The sequence below is a fragment of the Nematostella vectensis genome, chromosome 3, assembly GCF_932526225.1.
Source record: "Nematostella vectensis chromosome 3, jaNemVect1.1, whole genome shotgun sequence".
In the NCBI taxonomy this organism is placed as follows: domain Eukaryota; kingdom Metazoa; phylum Cnidaria; class Anthozoa; order Actiniaria; family Edwardsiidae; genus Nematostella; species Nematostella vectensis.
This window is the reverse complement of record NC_064036.1, coordinates 3,213,132-3,230,289: the sequence shown is the minus strand read 5'-3', so window position 1 is coordinate 3,230,289 and position 17,158 is coordinate 3,213,132. Positions and strand designations below refer to the sequence as shown.

The 17,158-nt window shown below is 43.3% G+C and overlaps 1 protein-coding gene across 6 annotated transcripts in view; it reads right to left on the bottom strand.

Annotated features, from left to right (window-relative positions):
• LOC5507768 (Y+L amino acid transporter 2) overlaps positions 1-16,838 on the bottom strand; it is a 31,685-nt gene extending 14,847 nt beyond the window's left edge. For 2 of the 6 annotated variants that reach the window (XM_048725673.1, XM_048725676.1), the window contains exons 1-2: positions 16,658-16,835; positions 10,755-10,894 (exon numbers count right to left, since the gene is read on the bottom strand). The gene's annotated coding sequence lies outside the window, so the exon portion shown is untranslated. Of the gene's footprint in view, positions 1-10,754; positions 10,895-12,360; positions 12,593-16,657 lie in introns of all 6 variants that reach the window. The other 4 variants (XM_048725675.1, XM_048725674.1, XM_048725678.1 and 1 more) reach the window with 4 other exon arrangements.
• Between the last annotated feature and the right edge of the window lie 320 nt (positions 16,839-17,158).

The window sequence follows — 17,158 nt, the reverse complement described above, 5'->3', positions numbered from 1 at the left end:
TGTTTTCCATAAGTCGGTCAACCTCCTACTCACATAGCTTGCACCTCTACCAAATCTGTTTGAAATCCTTTCATTCCATGATTCTCTTCCCTCACCATCGTTTGGAATAAGAGAGTCATAATCTTCGTCTACAGTAGTATTCAAATCTTCTCTACCTTCTTCTGTTGTGGGATCAAAATCTGTATCCATTTCTTATCTTGTTTGAAGATAAGAAATCTTTAAGTCGTGCCGGCTCATATCCACCTACTCGCTACATAGCCAAGGGCTAACATTCCACCTCCAACATATGCCATCTCTCCCATCTTTTGGTTGCTACTTGGTCTGTAGTAATCTGAGAGCTCAGGCTCTTTCAAATCAAAATCTGGATGTGTTTGAGCGTATAGTTTGAAGGCCTCATCCGTCTCTTTATCGTTCTCATCCGCACGAACTTTATCGTTGTATTGTTCAGTCAACCAATCCTGGTATTCCTGTCTTTTTTTCTGCCAATCACCCATTGCTTGTTGATACTTTTCAAGCGCTTTATCGTGTCTTATTTTTTCTTTATCAACATGAGTAGCGTCAGAAGATAAGTATCTCGCTAGGTAACTCCCTCCGACAAACGCCGTCGCATTAAGAATAGCCCCACCAATCATAAATGCTATACTCGCCATTTATTAATCAGTCTGCGAGATCTTTAGACCGCCTACAGCGCTTTCGGCAAAATCTTTTGTGTTTCCAGATAATCTTTCAGATACATACTGCCGGACAGGACAGCAACCCATTTAGCGTAGTTTGTAACACTCGACGAAGGGTCGCTGATGAATGACTCTTTCATAGCCTTTTTAGCGACATAACCCACACCGGCGGCTAACCCGATGATGACCGCTGAATCGGTAAACGTCTTCACAAGCTTGTTTTCAGTTGACATGATTTTATTTATTACAGATTCAGATAATCTTTAAATCACAACATTCCTATTTTAGGCGTCGCGTTCGGGAGGCTAGCCCCTCGAGCGGCAGGTCTCTCGAAAGTTTCGGTCTTGGGCGTCTTTTTGTAAAAACGCATATACATATCCAATGCGGTAAACCCTATTCCAACTAGAGACAGTACAGTTGTAAACGATAGCTCTGGAATCCAGGCGCCTGAGAGGCTGGCCTCTCGAGCTCCCTCTGGGTGGGGTGTCTCTGCTCGTGTAGCGTCTTCCGAACTCGCCTCCGCCTCGCGTTCCATTTCCCTAGCAAGTGCTTCTCTACACCTCCTATTATATTCGGCAACTCTCTTACCGGACGCAACCTTTTTAGGGTCTTTCTCTCTAGCAGCACTCTTATTCTTGGGGGGAGGGTCCTTTGTAATCTGTTCAACCTCTTGATTTTCGTCAGACATGATTCTTTACTCACTGAATAAAGAATCTTTAAATCACATCATGCTTAAGAGCTTGCTCAGGTGTGCTCAAGAGCTTGCTCAGTTGTGCTTAAGAGCTTGCTCAGGTGTGCTCAAGAGCTTGCTCAGGTGTGCTCAAGAGCTTGCTCAGGTGTGCTTGAAACTTCCTGAAGTTTGTTGGAAGTCTCCTGCGAAGAAGGTGTTAGTTTAACATGCTTAGCGACCCGAAAGAGACCGCTAGCAAGTGCTACCATCCTTCCTCCCTTCAATACCAAGAGACCTGCAAAGTTTGACAATTCGCGTTTAACCAACTCGTCGTTCTGTAAGTCTTTGCTAAGCGCTTCGGTGTCATCTACAGGAACCACGTAGGAAATGACTTGAGACACCACTTGAAGTGCTGATTCTACTAATCCATCAGTAACTTGCTTGCCTAAGACAGTCTGGTAGCGAACAAAGTATTTCTCGACGTCTTTCGCCGAGAGCTTCTTGATATCACCAAGACTCATACCGACACCAAGAAATTCCTTCGTAGTCCCAAGAGATGCGAGAATAGCCAGCGATTCTCGTTTGACTTCAACATCATCTTCGGGAGGCTCGCCCTTCGAGCTAGCCCCTCGGGCTCCCTCAGACTCGGGTTTCTCTTCCATGTAATCCTCGACGCTTGCCATCTTATTTTGTAAGTAGACCAAGATGTTTTTAAACCACTTCGAGGGGCTGGCCCTAGAGCTCACCGCGTGGCAGGAATCTCCAAATAATTTTGGAATGGATGCCGTAGACAGAAACAGAGTCTGGAATACTTTTCAGTTTTCAGCAGTTCTACGAACTTTTTACGAGTCTCGACGTCTAAATCACCTCCATAATCTTCAAACAGTGTTTTGGTGCCAATTTGAGATGGATTATGGAATGTGACCACACAGGCGACGTTATCACGGAAGGGCTTTGCTATGGATGTTAATTGTTGCGTCAATACCCACACTGATAATCCTTCGTGTCTCCCTGAGAACGCTAGATTGATAAACTTGTTCGAGCGTTGCTTTAGATCTTTCGATACAGCACAGTCATCCAAAACGAGTAACGTATTTGTACCAGAAAATAGCACCGCACAATCTGTTAGTAACTCGTTAATCTCATCGGTGTTACTAGCATCCGGCGATAATACCAAGAAACGTTTATCTCCGTGAGCAAATCTACGATAGGACTTGTTTTTCGCATAAGTCGGACAAATCAACACAATGTATTCAAACACATGCCGGAACGGCCCTCGGAGCTGTTCCGTGAGGTACTTTGTCTTCCCACAATTAGTAGGTCCTGTGATAATACAATGAAAAGGAACTTTTTCCCGTAATTCTTCCATTCTTTTTGTATTATCACACAAGTCCTTTTTAATACATGATTGCTCTCAAATTCGAGTTCATAACCTCCATCAACGCGTCGGCTACTACAAACATGTAGCAGGTGATGTTTCCCGTTCCTCCAACTTTCCGTTTCATTTCTAGTTTTACTCCGTCCCGCGTGTTGTTCAAGACCAGACCTCCTCCGTGAATGCTGTTATCTGGATGTGCCCTCAAGTCGACCCACAGAGCAAACTTGTTATTAGCGTAAAAATCCTTTTGCTTAACACCCTCTCTACCGAAACGTTTCTTTACCGACTCCCAGAGGTCCGGCGGTGTCATCCCCTTGGAGTAGAGACGGTTTGGCATGCCATCCACATTAATGTTGATCGATGTGATGCTTGGATTGACAAACTTTTCGGAATCCCTTGCTCCTCCGGTGTAGCTCTCTGTGAACAGGCACAATATCCCTGTCATTGACCTCCTCGGCAGATTAATGTGCTCGTTTATGACACCATCATTAGGTTTGGAGATGGTGAACGTTTTGTGGAGAATGACGTTCTCGTAAAAGAATCCTCTACCAACCTGATAAGCCGACAACGCCTCACGAGCCAAGTATTCACTTGAGATGCAAGCATATTCCAACTCGAGGTTTGTGATTGTGTACGTTGGAGTCTTGACCGTGTCAGCATAAACAACGACGTCGGAAACTGGGGCTAGAGTAATTTCAAAGATTAGCGGATGAGGTAACGCCTTTGGATAAAAGACCCCATGCTCGCCGAGAATAGGATGGTCGAGTGGAATGCAGTACTTGGTGTTGTGAACTGCTGCAAGAGCTACTTCCTTAGCATCTGATGTCGCTTTGTCACCTGCATTTGTCCTGAGCTTCCTCATGTTTTCAGAGGAGATACCTTGTTTTATTCTATCCTCACGATCTTCAGCTTGTAAGTATAAGTCGTGATAGGTTTGGAAGAGATCGTATCTTTGAGTATCCTGTAGTGTTTCTCCACCGAAAAGAATCTTGAGCCTTGACACTAGGTTCCGGCCAACGTTGTTGACGAGAGTATTATTCGCGTGTCCTGTGACGTTTAAGTCAAATAGTAAGGATACACTACCTGGAACAATCACTACATTTTCAGCAAGTTTTGGAATATTTATATAGAGGGTTTCTCCAGGACTTGCCGATGAGGGATTGAATGTAATCCGATTCAGCGACGATTCCGCTTTCAGGCCGAAGGGTTCCCGTGGGATCCTGTTTGGGTTAATTTTTTCTGATATCGCTTGTGCCATCTTTTATTTTAAGAAAAGAGAGATAATCTTTAAATGAGTAACGAAAGCAGGTTATCAAAAATATACTATTCCACCGATGGATACTGGAAAGGGTATTCAGCTATTTATAAGTTAGCTAGTGTCGCTAAAGTCAGTGAAGCCGAGGCTAAGAGGTGGCTTGAAAAACAGGCGTTGTGGCAGATCTATCTCCCAGCTCCAAAGTATGTCCCCAGACCGCATTGGACTGTGAATAAACCTAATCAGATTCACCAAGCCGATCTGTTGTTTATGCCCCACGATAACGTAGGCAGAAAAACCTACCGTTACGCGTTGGTCGTGATTGATATTGCCTCGAGATATAAAGATGCAGAAGCACTGACTACCAAGGATTCGAGTGGAATTGCTAAAGGGTTTGAAAAGATATACTCCAGAAAACTTAAATGGCCTCATACGGTGATTGTCGATCCGGGGACAGAATTTAGGGGAGAGGTAACGAAGATTATGAAAAAGAAGGGGGTTACCATCCAGCGAAGCGAAGCTGGGAACCATCGCGCACAGGCTTTTGTCGAACGCGCCAATAGAACACTGGCGGAGAGGTTGTTTTCTCATCAGTATGCTCAAGAAATGATTAGCGATGATCGGTCCAGAGTTTGGGTGAAACGATTGCCAGATGTTTTGAAGACTCTGAATAGTCAACCCATAAGAATTACTGGCAAAGAGCCTGTAAAATCTATTGGTTTGAAAGAGGTTGATATTGATCCTCCAACGTATAAGCGGCCTGTTGGACTTGACGAAGTTAGACTACCACCAGGGGTTAGAGTTAGATATCTATTAGCTCCTGGAGAAGAGGAAGGAGGTGAACGCAGACGAGCCACAGACCCTATTTGGAGTTTAAAAGTGTTTGATCTATCACGCAGTGTTGTTTCAGTTGGACAGCCTGTGTTGTACTACCTCTCCGAAGGCGCTCCAAGGAGGTCGTTCGTTAGGGAAGAACTTCAAGTCGTCCCTGAAGATACTGAGCCACCACCTAATAGCGTTCTGAAATGACCGTGAGCGAAGGTGTGAATACCATCATCACAGATGATTCGCTTGTCATCCTCATGAGATAGAGCGACCTTGTTCACCGTTTCAGTGTAAACATCATGCTTATGACTTCTGATGACATTCATAAGTCTCATCTGAGGTTTCTTACCAAATAAGCAATCCTTGTAGTCATCGAAACCGATGCTCTTCTTGACGACTGCTCTCTTAACGCCCTTGCATTTCTTTTCTTCTTTACCTTCATCCATCTTGTACGAGTAAAGTTTGGCCCTCAGTCCTACAAATTCTGTAATTTGCTGGCCCCCAGCCTCATCTTTAAACATTCCGATGACTTTCTTGTTCACACCCACCTCAATACCAGATGGGTGACCCTTCGGAAAGTTGCTGGTGTCGAACATGGACCTCACATCCCCGCTGATGTCCTCGTAAAAGTCTTTCGTCTCGATCTCATACATCAGGCTGTCAGTATCAGTGAATAAGAGCTTTGCATCCTCACCGTACTTAGGCTTGACGAAGTTGTAGTGGAAATCGTACATGAGCGTCTTACTCAGGTCCAGAATGGACATGCCCAAGTAGACAGGCTTGTTGAAGATCAGCTTTGTCTTCTTCATGTGGATGGCGGCTAGATTCTCGCAAAAGATGGTGCGGTGTTGATAGTTCGGCTTTGATATGAGCTTCTTGGCCTGCTTCTCGTCCGTCACCAACCGAATGTCCACCCTGTTCCTAATGTTCTCCATAGTCTTACCAAAGACGGAGTTGTTCATTAACTTGAAAAAATCTTTCTCAAAATCGTTTGTCGCCTTGGCTCTCAGATCGGTGTTCAAGTCAATGTAGGGCTCCAGCCAAGCAGACTCCTCAAAAGTGACACCCCTGTGAATCTTGGTGACTTTTAGCCCAAAACTCACATAAAGTCTCAGAGTCTCATGGTGGATAACGTACTTTGTCTTGTCGTTAAGGTTTGGGACCAACTTGTCCACATTGCCTAGCCCGATAGATTCCGGGGCTAGTGGGTAATCGTTGTGTAAGTCATGTAGGTGGTGAGGGTACTCCAAGTCAACCTCCAGAATGCATGGGCGGTCTCTCCAACCTGACAGCTCTTGGTCACCCATCCACCTGAAACCGTGAGTCGGTAAAGGGTTGCTCATCGCCCAGCCATACAAATTGTTAGCATCAAGGTAGGTGATATATTTTGTGGGTAGGTCAGGGTCATACTCCTTCATGTAAGGGTTATTTGCCTCCCCATGTCTGTTGCTTATCATGGAGACACCCCCACGGATGCCCTTCTCAATCATGAGCAACATGTCATAGTCCGTCAGAAGCTCTAGCCTCACCTTGGTGGTCTTCAACGCTGCATCCCAAGCCAACCCTGGCGCTGTGTAGTACCAAGCGGGGTCCAGACCGTAATTCTTGAGACAAACGTCCCTAAAGTTCTCGAAAACGTCAGCTAAAAGCAACACATCCGACTCTAGGTACAGATTGTGGTAATCCCTCATGGTCCCCATCCCAAAGACCTCCCACACTCTCCGCACGTGCAGGTGATCCTCCTCCGATATGTCGGTGTCGTTGAGTTTGGAGTGGAATGCCTCTCTCTGTGGGAGCTGTGTTGCGTCGAGCTTGCTAAAGCCGTCGAACCAGTCGTAAGGGAAAACACCCTTCCTCAACAACAGCTGGAGCTCCTCCCCCTCATAGTACTCCGCCAGGTTTTTGAAGCACTCCCTTGACATATTACCCACTAGACTGTCGAGACTGGCCGACATAAACCTGAAACTGTCGATAAATCTGATATCACGTTTAACATCAATCTTGTTGCCCTCCTTGTTCGTGAAACTGTCGACTACAATCTGTTTTGTGAAAGAAATATACTTTTCCTCGTTATTAGGTATACAGTTTATTTTACCTTCCGATGTACCAAGGTTCTTGATAAATAGATGGCTGTCGTACCCAGACAGATTGTGAAAGATAACAGGAAAGAACTTTGGAATTTTGTGATCTAAGTTGCATGCGTTGTGAGCAGCACCTCTGTACTCTCCGGTGAGGTGGCAATGGTCCAAAACCTTGTCTCCCCCTAATTCACCCTCACAGATGTGACAGTGAGTGGCGTCGTTATAGGCGATTTTGTCCTTCGGAGTCATTTTCACCTTCTTAGGGAACCTGAACTTATCGTAAATTTTCTTAATGTCTGACTCCAAAGACTCTACGAAAAGCTGTGGGATATCTTCGTCTGGAGATTCAGCTGTGTATCGTACAAGCTCGGGTGGGGATATATCTCCGTCGAAACACTTGATGAGATAGCAGAAACCAGACGGTTTGTGCTTCTGGTATTGCTTAGTGAAGCTTTTACTCCCATCTGGGGAGCAAGTGTCTATATTCTCTGTGAAGCTCTCAAAGTCGGCATAGACAACAAAGGGGACACGCATTTTTCTGTTGTAGTTTTTGAATTTAATGTGGGGTAGATTTCCATCCTTATCTATCTTAGGCATCTCTATTCCAACCGCTTCATGATTGCCGCAGCATTCAGAATGTTTTTCTAATGATTGTTTGCACCGAAACGAGTTCAGACATCTACAGCATAAAAAACGAGTATGATGAAACTCATCAATTTGAGTAGATACTAATCTCATCATATTCTTTATCCAGCAGTAATGATTCGTCTCATCATCCGAGATGAGAAGTAAGTTGATTGCATTATCTGGATCCTTCTCACTGATTCTCAATGGATATATTTTGGTTTCGTATCCAAACACATTAACCGTATACTGGTTCTGTTTCTCGAACTTGTCAATCTGTTTTAGTGAGACGGGGAACTCTATCCCTGACCAGTCGAATTTCTCAGAGTTCTCTATCATTTGTTTACTGAACCTTTGAGGATCTTTCTCCCTAGGATACACAGCAGAGGTTACTGCCCACTTGAAACATTCGTGATCATTCTCGTTCTTAACATTGATGATCGCCTTCTTAGACGCTAGTTTCGGCGGCAGCGGAATATAGGAAGACCCAGAAAGCGGTTCAAAGGGATCTATGTTGATGTCAAAGTATTCCACTTGGTCAAACTGCCATCCGGAGCCTTGCTTCTGGAACAGCTCAACTAATCCGAGTAAATAATTTGTCATCGTATCGAACAAATCAGAGAGATCAGTCGACTCTGTCACAATCTCGGGCTTTTCTGTATGAAAATATCCCAGTTCTTCTTCGATCTGAGCTGTAGCCGGATCCTCTTTTATAAACCCGCAAGTAAAGATAAACTTCACTTTGATAGGCTTTTTTTGTTGACTGATGAGCTCTAAGACTTTCGGTTTGATTCTGGCGATGAATGTCTTGGGGTCGTAACCTCTCTGCCCAGCTATTCCGTGGGTTTTAAGATACCCCTTCAACGCCGTCTGTTGTTCCTTGGGTGTGAAGCGATCTTCCGCCTCCTCGTGTAGACGCTTAATCCTCTCCTTCAGACGTTTGACCCGTTTATCCGCATCCTCTTTGACGGTCTTTTTGATGGGCTCGGGGACATAAGATAGTATCCAATCCGCAAACTTGTCTAACTCGCTCTTGATCAAGTTGGCCGCCCTGTTTGCAAAATGCTTGAGTGATTGGACGCGGGAACTCCGTGGGGGTTGGGAGGGTTTTAGAATAGGGACATTAATCTCAGGTATCGGGCCGTCGAGAATACTCTCCGACGTGTTGGATGGGGTAATGCGGGGTGGTCGTGGCAGCCCTTTGACAAGTTTGGGTAAAGGAACCCGTCGGGGTGGTGGTGGTGGTGACGTGCTGGTCAGCGCCCCGACGAGCTCGTCTCTCCGCATCCAGTAATATCTTGGGATACCCCGCTCCTTGGCGAGGGCTTTCAGATCTTTCACCTTCAGGTTCTCCATTTCTATCAAACCAGCCATGTCTTTAAACCACTTTTCAAAAGCTTTTTTTAGATGTGAAGCTGAGAGGCTAGCCCCCAGGCTCCCCCTAGATGCGACACGTGACAAAGTGATTGACAGGTGGGCTTGGCTATCACGTGACAAAGTGATTGACAGGTTTTTTACAAAATGATTGACAGGTGGGCGTGGTCGTCACGTGACAAAGTGATTGACAGGTTTTTTACAAAGTGATTGACAGGTGGGCTTGGCTATCACGTGACAAAGTGATTGACAGGTGGGCTTGGCTATCACGTGACAAAGTGATTGACAGGTGGGCTTGGTCGTGCAAGAGATCTTTGGCAAACTCGCGCATGCGCAGGTCGCGAGGCTTGGCGGAGGTGTGCGGAGACTTTTGCGCCATTTTTGGAATGAAATTCGGGATGATCAAAAAGTTGCGCCAGCTGCGCCATTTCCCTACTACTGTAAGTGATAGGAATTTTGTTTGGTAGACCGAAAAATATTAAGCGATTAATATTGAATATTGACAACTCGTTTCTGATGGAAATAAACATTAATGTCGCTTTACGCGTGAAAAGGAAATGCCCGCTTTGCAACGCAATGAATACACTAGGCACGACTATGGCAGAATATGGGGGGGAGACAGACCGATCGAAAGCGAGTTAGCGTGACGTGACGACTAGCGCGTGACGTAGCAACTGTAGTGTAAGCATATGACCTTTAGGCCTCACTCATCTCCCCTACACTCCGCGTGAAGGATCGGACGAGAGTAATGGCTGGTCCACAAACGCACAAGCACACCTTATAGCAAACAAACCCCGCTTGGGGAAGTCGTCAGACAGAACTAACCGCAGACTCTCGGAGATACTCCCCGGTTTATTTCAATAATAAAGCAATGATTAAGTTAATACTTGTTTACAGTTGATCGCCAAGCTAACACTGCCTGTACACACAAAGAAACCTGTCAGTAAAAGGGAGGGAGGGTGGGCAAATGTTTCTTTACAGTACCCGTAGCTTATGAAGCGAAAGAGCGAATGACTTTACTTTAGGTGTGGCGCTTTATATAGGTAGATAGCGACCAATAAGAATTAAGAACGTGTATAGTAAGGTATCTCACGTGAAACATATTGAGTAATACCTGTGCTATCGTAGCATGATACGTGTACTCGTACGATATAATTTACGAGTGACCTTTGAGCCTGGCTCCGGCTCCATTAACTGAAATTACCGTCCCTAGTGGTGACGGTAATTTTGGATTTAGTCTCATATAAGTGATTTATTCAAGATAGCGCCGGCCAAACGATAAAGATAGTTGATGATACGAATGAACTAAAGATCCTTTAAGTAAATTTTAAATGTTATCGAGCCTGATATTGATAAACATTATCACTATCATGAGAAATTTGAACATGCTCAAACTACACGAGTCGATGTTAGTGCATGGTGGTTGGTGGCTAAACGCACAAGACTATCATGGCCGTTTGGCCGCTACTCTACATCCTAAATTTAAGGGCAACGGCAGAGAACAATAGAAACCTCCGGACAGACTGCAAAGCTAGACGTAAAACCCACTCTGAAATAGACTTTGTCTGATACATTTCAGCCGTTTTCCTGCCTGGACGTGTACAATCTAACAGGAACTAGGCCATACTTTCATTGTTCGCTATGAGAAATAAGGTTCTAGGCTTATCTTTACTTTTCTAGGGCTAAGAACAAGTTTTTCTCGAAACTGAATTGAGCGCTTAGCATAAAGGCATTTTTTTGTTCACGTTCTGTCCTTGCTGTCATCATTGTGTACATGAGGTCCTTCAGAAAACTTGGTGGGGAACAAAACACGCCTTATCACACTTAACACACCAATACCGAGAAAATCATATACAACTTGTAGATTACTCACCTTGTGGTACTTCCGACGATTTAGAGATTGAAGACATTTATCAAGACACGTATAGGCTAGGTACTCTATGATGGATCATCAACAGTATTCTATGTTGAAGGAGATCAAATTACCACCACTTGCTAGCAATTTCTTTTGATCTAACGATGAAAGCAAAAAGATTATATTTATTTTATGCCAATGAACAAGTAGCGCTTCAAATACAGCAGGCCCTTCTTTGACCCAGTACTTAACGCCAGACTATTGTTTTGCTTACAGAGCCGTAGCAGGCCACGTAAGGTTGTGGGGGGGGGGGGGGGGGGGGGACACAATACAGAAACATTTAGCTTAAGGGGACACAGCCACTCCCCTACTGGTCCTCCCTTTATAATCGCTGAATATATTAGGGAGGCACATGCCCTTAGTGCCCCACCCCCTGCTACCACCCTGAATTATAGTACTCCTTCAAAGCTAATTAGTTTTTCCGGGCTTAACATACTTAAGAAGATGATTCAGAAAAAGCAGGTCGTTTAGTAGATATAGGTCCTTATTTTGGTACGGGATAACGGGTTTGTCGAGCCAAGCAACGATTCTCTCGGTTTCGATCGATATGTTTATCTAAGGTTGGATGATTTTGTAGTAAACATTCCAATAGCAAAGTAAGGAAACACCTGGCAGTCGTGTGCGATCATCATATGGAAAACAAACTTTAGTCGCAAAACGATCTGCATGGAAAGTTCGAGAAAGCGACGATGCACAAAGCGTACAAGACCACAAGGTTGTTTGACCTGGCTTTCTACACACTACGTGAGGGCGTGGGTTGTTTGGCTGTGTGAAATGGGGGGGGGGGAGTGGATATTATTTGGCTTCCCGACTAACACAGACACAAATTCCTAAGGCTTGCCTGTGTAGCTGACGGTTATGTTGAGTTTCAGGCCGCGCGAAAGAGTTGGGGCTAGTGTAAGCGTCTGATAGAAAACTGCTCTGAAACTCAACATAAGAAGTTAGTTTTACTGATAAAACATGCTCCAAGCAGGGTGTTTCTCAAGAGAAGGAAACACTTTTTTATGTTGGTACAGGGTTGGGGGGGGGGGGGGGGGGGGTTATATCCCCTGAACCGAAACTATTCTGATTGGCTAAGAGCTTGCGCTTGATTAGAATAACGATTAGGGTCATAAATCATTAGCTAGATGATTAGCGGAAGAGTGGTCCCATGGGGGCGTTCCTGGGTTTGACAAAGAGTACAGATAAACCGATAAAAATGAATAGCATGAGTCCCTGACAGAAATTAGTATAAAAAGTGTATAATATCGTCTTTTATTAAGTAATCGAATTATACACTCTTAAAACTATTTCAGGTTTACGTAAAAAGCGCCATGTTTGTTGCGCTTCGCGCGCGTGTCACGTTGCGTTCTCTCGTTCTTGCGTCCGCCTCTTCTACTGGTGTTTTTTGTAGTTTTACTGTTGAGGTACCCTGGTTCCAGAGGCTCCAAGTTTCACTACTCACGGGCGACAAAGAGCCGCGAAGCGTTAAACAGAGAGAAGGAATAAATTAAACTCTGGAACCAGAGTACCGTTGTGGCGGATAATTGAGCTCACGTCTGAGCGTCAGTTTTAATTGCTTTACCAAAAGAATTGCAAGCTAGAATCCAAGTTTTTTGCTTGGACTGTGCGCTGGTTTCCATCGGCTGTCCTGGAGACTAGTTTCCATGTTACCGCGAGAGCACTTGAATACTTGGGCTGCCTGTGCTTCTTGGGTACGAAGGTGGCCTGGTTTACCCATAAGTCACTGTTTCGCGCCTTCGAGAGGATCAATGCTGATGGTGGTTTAGGTTGAGTTTTCCTATCAAAACACCAAACTGTGTCGTATTTATCAGCAAGGAAAGTAGGAGATTTGAGTGAATTGAAGCTATAGTAATTTCTATAGAGAAGAATGACAGAAAACCACCGAGTGCAGAATTGCAGAATACCCCCAACCCCAAGCTATATTTTTTTTTCTAAAAAAAACTCGTCACCACGTCCCCATGCTTCCACATATCAAACATATTCCCCACGGATAGTGTCCTTCGTATGTATTGCCTTATATGGGCATAGATGCCCATATTTAGAAGAGCTTAAGTTTTCCCGCTCCCTGATCTCCAGAAAACATGGTAAAAATACTGATTCCTGTTAATTTGAGACTCGCGGCAAAAATTATTAAGCAAAACTTGCTCGCTTGGTCAAATCTTTTTCTTACTAATCCTAAAAACTTCTTAGACCCAGGCCTCCAAGAGATTGACCGAGCGGGTTTTAAGGTCACCAAAATATTGATATGTGTCGCCAGTACCTCGCGTCAACTCGTCCTCATGTCAACTCGTCCCACGTCAACTCGTTCTCTTGCCAACTCGTCAACTTATCAAAGGGTCCTCACGTCAACTTGTCAACGCGTCCTCTCGTCAACTTGTCAACGCGTCTCTCGTCAACTTGTCAACACGTTCTCTTGTCACTTTGTCAAACTCAAACTTTCGTAAAATTGTCAACGCGTCCTCCCGTCAACGCTTCCTCTCGTCAACTTGTCAACGCGTCCTCTCGTCAGCTCGTCCCCAGGTCCTCTACTTCAACTTGCCATCTCGTCAACTTGTCAACGCGTCCCCACGTCAACTCGATTGTATATATATATATTGTTATAATTACAATTAAAAATAGCTTACTATTTCAAGGTATTGTAGAACGAAGTTATTAGTACAATTTAAAAGAACTTATTATTTTTTTAGGATTGTCGAACTATGATTTATGATTTAAAACTAAAAAGAAGTTAGTATTTTAAGGATAGTCGGACAAAGTTTTGAATACAATTCAAAATAGTTAGCATTTTTAGAGATTGTACATCGAAGTTATGAGTACATGAGTACAATCAATGTTGCAAATATAAATGGTGTAAAAAGGAAATTACTTAGTTCAGGGAAAATAGCCCCAATAACAGAAACAATTGAAATAAAAGAGAATGGGGGTAAACTGTTTCTTTTTACACTTGGTGTATTCATACACCAACTAGTGGAATAGGTACAGACTCTGGAACCAGGATACGCAACTTCTGACCAAGATGTGTGAATTGGGTATATATTTGGAGTGAATCTATGATCTATGACGGGTATTCTGCAACTGGCCGCCAAATGAAGCTTATAGCGATTCTCAATTCATCGCCTTGACATTCTAACAGTGCTTTCGGTTAGTTCGTGGGCGTCAATCATCCGCGTTTCCATAACGATCGTAGTTTCACAGTCAACTTCATTTGTTTGTGAGATTGAGAATCGCAGCGCGTAGGTCGGTTTGGCTCAAATGATCAGCAAACGTTTGGAACAAGGCACGAACAGTGAAGGCAAAGGATTTACAGGAACTTTAAAAGCAAGTGATGATCTAATTAAAAGGTCGCAAAATCAAATATTATCTGAACAAGATGAAATTATCGCCGATAACTTTGGCCGTTTGTTGACTTGCATGACAGCGATCGAACCTTGAAGGAAGGAGATTCGAGGATTTTTTTGTGACTTGCAAAACCAAACCTTTTCAAAAGCAACTTTTTAATCAGCAACATATATGTGCACTGGCTGCCTCGTTCATTTGTCAGAAAATGATTTATCTGATGTTTATAGCAATTATCCACAATTTGTGTTGTGTAACCAGACGTGGGTGGATATCACATGACTGCTGCCTTATATGTCCTTTTGTTTTTATTGGGACTTCCATGCTGAATTCATCATGTGAAATCCACTCTACGATGAGCTAATTCCACTACTTTTAATTCCCATAGATCTCTTTTTTTTACTCACTCATGCGCATGCGCAATGAATGAGTTATTGCGATGTAGGCTTTCGCGTGGATTGTAGACACAGACGAGAGGGACTGGGGTGTCGTGAAAGCTGCGTTTTCCATCCTCTAGAATGTGGTTATGGTGAGGAAAGGTTCTTTGTCAAAAATTTTCTTACTGAAGTAATCTTTGCAAAAACATGTGCCTTGGAAAGTCTAAGCTAATATTTTTCCAAGGTAAGAAATGATTTTCTGGCGGCTTTATCCCCCTTGTTGATAAAATGTGACACTGCTTATGAAATGTATTCTATTTTGTCTTAGGAAGTGTTCATTAAAAACACCGAGGGAGGGGGAGGGAAGATTTTTACTCAAGACACCTTAAAATTTCGAAGCCCCCCTCTTTAATTATAATTTTTTTTCGCCCTACCCCCCCCCCCCCCCCCCTTCAAAACCCCAAAATTTTCGGAGCCCCCCCTTACGACCTGAATAAGAAAAAAAGGCTTTAAATATGGAAAATGAATACTGCAAAGTTGCCCTCCTTGTCCGAGTTGATGATCCAGTCAAGTTCAACATCATTTCAGAGTCCAACACAGGGACGGATTTGCTTTTTACCTTCGTTGCGATTTTGGAATGAACAGACAGTATGGCTCCTAAAAAATTCAGAGCCCCCCCCCCCCCCCCCGCCCTTTTTTTTTCGGAGCCACCCCTTTTGGTGGCTAAAAATATTCGGAGCCCCCCCCCCCCCCTCCCCCTCGGTGTATTTAGTGAATGAACACTCCCTAATAAAAGAATCTACCAAAATTACGGGAAAGTTTGAAAGTTTCTTAGTGAGAGATCGGGGAGGTAACAACGAAATCTAAATCAGCCCCAGGGGCCGAGCCCTATGATCATCAAAGGACATACAATATATTCTATTTATTTATGTTTGATAAACTTGAAAGGAAAATCATTACGAAATTGGTGGATGTGTTTACGTCTGATGTTGATTTGTTATTTGACTGCTTCGATTAACACGAATAAGTGTTCGTGTTAGAAAGTATGTTTCACGGGAACTCGAAATTATTTATGGTTATTTATTATTATTGGTTATTTTGGCCTTTGGTTGTGCTTAATAAAGGTGTGTGTTTTAGCGGAAGGCGCGAGTTTACCTTACACAGTTTTGGCCGGGCTATTCATATAGATCTCATCAAGAGAACCTGTGACAGGATACCGCTCAAATTGCTGAAACACTTGCTGAAAACGCTTCAAGACCGATTTAGTTAGTGTATATGTATGTGAGTGTATATCAAAATATAATACCCAATGAATTATTAGGGAAAAAATTAGACACAAACGATCAATAGCAATATACACCTATTTCAAATAAGGTTGCACTCGGACGATTCTAGGACCGTACAAAAGAGTGTATTTATTATGCTATTCCCCGGGTCTAGGACCTTACAAAAGAGTGTATTTAATGCGACTGACCGGTTCTAGGACCGTACAAAAGAGTGTATTTATTATGCGACTGGCCGGTTCTAGGACCGTACAAAAGAGTGTATTTAATGCGACTGACCGGTTCTAGGACCGTACAAAAGAGTGTATTTATCATGCGACTGACCGGTTCTAGGACCGTACAAAAGAGTGTATTTATTATGCGACTGACCGGTTCTAGGACCGTAGCAGAGGGAGGGGCACTGCCCCAAAAAATAACCTCTTCATGACGAGATGATTATCAAATGCGCTTAAAAAAAGTATAAGCCTGCTTTGATTCCGCACGCTTTTTCTGCACTCAATACATGGGTATTTTATCTTTGGGATGATGATTCACAATGATGATTTCGCAGTAGTTTTCAAGCTGTGTAGGGCTATCAGAGTGATATGAATAAGTCTTTTTACAAACAGATCTTATTGGTACCCCATGACAATGGTTGGAATGAAATTCATTTTATTTTTTGAAGAACTGCATTTTTGCCAATGATCCATTTCATGATTATTGTAGCCACCGTTTCGCTTTCTTGCCACATGAATCATCATATCAGTCAACAAAGACAACTGAACCAAAATATCTTAATCAATAAATACGAGCATATAAATTACAGGAATATGACATGATACAAGCGGTAAAATTCGAAAAAACAAAAAGAAATGACTCATACCATGCAGTATAGACGGAGAATCTTGTTCTTGTTGTTTATCGCGCTGCAGATGTAATCACTATTATCACAATTTTCCCAGACTGGAGAAGCGGAGAATCCTTTACCTCAGCCCGCGGGACGCCGAAAAACGTCGAGGAAAAATGTTGATTCGCGCGTCAAATATGCTCATGTTATATGTCATGTAAAGCTTTATAAATGGGAAATACAATAATCCTTTTTGTTTCTAGGTTTGATTACATGCTTTATTTTTAAGGGGTTTATAATCATGCGCTTGTTTTCAGCCAATCACATCCCTTAAAAACCTAATGTGTCTAAACTATCCGGCAGATCTTTACGTTTTATTGCTTATGTCAATCATAGTTAGCTATGTGTCAATCACCATATACACACCTACCAAATTGTGTTCGGCTTTTGAGATATTTTTCTTTGTTCCTATGCAAATTTGAGTCAAAGTTAGAGGACTTAATAAATTCCATGTAACACGACATCGGAGGACATAAA